Below are 3551 nucleotides of genomic sequence, written 5' to 3' on the forward strand. Positions count from 1 at the left end.
ACCATAATTCATGGCTAATGGCTTGGCCAGAGAGAGGAGGGGGTGGATGGGGTGTGTGTGTGTGTGTGTTGGGTGGGTGGATGGGGGTGGGGGTTCTTCCTCTCCCAACAGGTCAGTCAGACAGCAGCAGCAGGCGTGGGTAGGTGAGACCAAAGAAGCAGAAGCTTTTTCTCTTCTATTCTCTATTTCAATGGGTCCAATGCCACAGACTTGTAAAGCTACATTTGAGAAAGTAAAAAAAATGAGAACATAGGGAGCTGCAAGCAAATAATAGGACATTCAACCATGACTTTGTGTATATATATATATATATATATAAAATTACTTTTCTTGTGTTAGTTTGCTTCTGATGTTGCACCTTATTTAATCTGTATATGAGAGTGTAACAAAAACAAAAGATTAAAGATTAACAAAGGTAATTATCATTTGTTTACAATTATGACTGATGAATTATGATCTTAATTCAAGCAGAAATTAATTATTTTGTTGTTTTCTTTTGAATATGAGGTTGAAGTTGAATAATCCACAAAATATGTTATATCATTTGTTATTATATCTCATTTAATTTTCCCCACTTTTTGTTACACAAGAATTTAGTGTATGATTTATTTTTAGGGTGGAAGTTTCAATGGTTTTGCTTTTAGCAAACCACAGAATAAAGGTAACATTCACCACAGAAATATATTAATTGGTTTAACTGATAATTAGTATAATGATTAACAGCATTATTGCCTAATCCAAGGAAGAAATAAGTGATTGAAAAGCAACAGTGCTTTCAATAAGCAATTACTTTTTTTTTAAAAAAAGAAGAGAAAACTTAATAGAAACCAAGAACTGTATTGTTTCAATTCTTTCATTATTAGTTTGGCAGAGGGCTTGCAGGTGTTTGAGAGAGATGGAAGGAAAGAGACAGAGAGAAAAAGGGGCAGCAAGGGTCAGAACAGTGGAATACCCCTTTTTGATATTTCAGCTGGGAGGCACTCTGGTGTTTGTTTTGATGCAGAGTGCTGCTGTGACTTGAGATTTTATTGTATCGTATGTGGTACCATGTTCTTCATATAAAGCAAACGCAAACTACCTTATTTTGACTTGGGTATGACAACTGAGTATATCACTAAAATCCTGTGTGTGTGTGTGTGTGTGTGTGTGTGTGTGTGTGTGTGTGTGTGTGTATGAGAGAGAGAGAGAGAGAGAGAGAGAGAGAGAGAGAGAGAATTTCTTATCTGTGTCCCATGCTGCCTCCATGTGGCCTAATCTATTCTCTCTCTGATTATGCCATGGTCTCAACAGGACTCCAACACCTTTTCCTGTTCAAGTCACATTCGGGTTAATCACATTCTTCACCTTTTAAATAATGAAATATTACATTTTACAAATATTATGGCAGTGGCCAGTATAGTTAAGAGGCCACCTGAGAAACATGTGTCAAACACCTGTTGAATGTTTGTATTCTTCTAATACATAACCCCACATTAGCTAACTGACTACTTGAACCTAGCTTAACCATAGATAGTTTGACCAGGTACCAGGTCCCAGTAAAATTTTTCACCTACATTTGAAGTTCACTTTGCACTGTTGCCTTGAATAGATATACAAAGTTACCATCTTTTATTTTCATTTTTGTTGACTGTTGATAAAGCAGCTACTGTAACATTAAGTAAATGTTGCTGTTAGCAAAAACATCAGGTGGCGTGTGACACCCACTTTCACTATCAATCTCAAACCCTCAAACTCAAAACCGCCCAACCAGTTCGCCAAAATCAGATGAACCAGGCAGTACAGAAACAGACTGTGCTAGCTTACGGGGATCCTGTGCTATTATTCACTGGGTGAACGTTAATAAGATTCATTTTTTTGCATGGTCTGTATTTGACATTTGAAATGAAGCAATGTTTATATTAAGAAAGTTGTACTAAAGATACATGGTTTGCTTCACATTAAAATATTTGAAACAAACATATTATTCACTGGGTGACTTCCTGGACAAAATAAAAATAATTTAACATATGATGAAACAGATGGTTTTTAAGGCCATAACTGATTTTTCACTGGTCATTCTTTGTTTTCCATATTAATGGCTTGTTTTTTTGTTTCTGGTTTCTTATTTTAAGACAAAAAACAGGAAATGGCTTGTCATCTGTTTTTCTGTCTTCCTACTCCAAAACAAAAATCAATTGTTATGTACATGGCCCATAATAACACAGATGAAAGACTTAAAGGCTCTTAACAGATGGATTTCAAGTGTCTCAAAGATTATTACCAAGCTTGAAGAGGCAATAACATCTGAACCAAAAGTGCATTTGCCTTCTTGCCACCATTTGTAATTCCACTAGGGACACACCAATCATAGTACATACAAATGTGTGAGATTAGCAGGTATGACAACAGATTTCCCTGACCCACATATGATTATTTTAAGGTGTTTCAATGGAAAAAAAAATGGGTAACAATAGCTTTAAATCCCTGTCAGTGGGAAGTAGCATAAATTACCTGTGAAGACTTTAACATATGGTAATTAGATTCATCTGTGTTCACTGCCTGTTTCTCTCCCAATAACTCTTAATTTGTCTCTCCTGCCAAAGTGTATTAAAAATAATTAATTGAAACTATACACACTTCTTTATTTCATCTGTGTTTGAATCTTTGTATTTGAAAATATGTCTTGAAAATGTCCCAATAGTGGAAATGTGGGAAAATGTGTTCTATATGATAATATAGTTACATAATAATACTATATTATAATACCATAATTATGGCTGGTGTGTGCTGTTGTTAGTTTGAGTCTCTAGGTTCCACTGTAAAGATCAATGAACATATATCTCAGCACAGGAACATAATGCTGATCCAGGAATTTATAACCCTGTATACCTGTAATGCTGATCTCTGTCTCTCTGGTCTGGTTGATGATCTTCTGTTGGACTCTACAGGTGAAGCTGTTGCCATATGTCCTCTGCACAGTAACTCTGCTTCTGACAGTATAGAGGTCATTAGGACCCCTGATTGTCCCTGTAGGTCAAACAGAGAAGAGGTTTCTCTCACCGTCAAGTCACAACACCTCAGATTCTGGAAACCAGCCTTTAGACTCACTGTAAAACCACTCTACTGCTGTCAATACTCACTACAGTATGATAGGTGAGAGGTAAGCCATCAATTACTAAATAAATAAAATTTAAATTTCCAGCAATTAGACTAAGTTGTGATAGTCAGGCCTCCAGTTATAATTCAGATGAGCCTACCTATTCAATCCTTTAATTTTAGAGACAGGGCCCTCCTTTCTCTCCTATCTCCACTTGTTAAAGTAAGTTACTTATCAGTAAACAATGTCACAGATGGAGGAAACAGATCTGGTGATGATCCGTAACGCTTTTTTATTTTTGGACCTTGTGAAGATATTGAAATTAAAATCAGAGGACTGGTTAGAAAATATCTATATCTATCCTCAGCATCAGTTAGAACCAATAGGACCGATGAGGCAGTTTTAGCAAACAGACCAGACCAGACTAAAGCCATATGTAAAACTTTATTTGGGGATTTTGCACTTGGGGTCACTG

The sequence above is a fragment of the Lates calcarifer genome, linkage group LG4, assembly GCF_001640805.2.
Source record: "Lates calcarifer isolate ASB-BC8 linkage group LG4, TLL_Latcal_v3, whole genome shotgun sequence".
NCBI classification, from domain to species: Eukaryota; Metazoa; Chordata; class Actinopteri; family Centropomidae; genus Lates; species Lates calcarifer.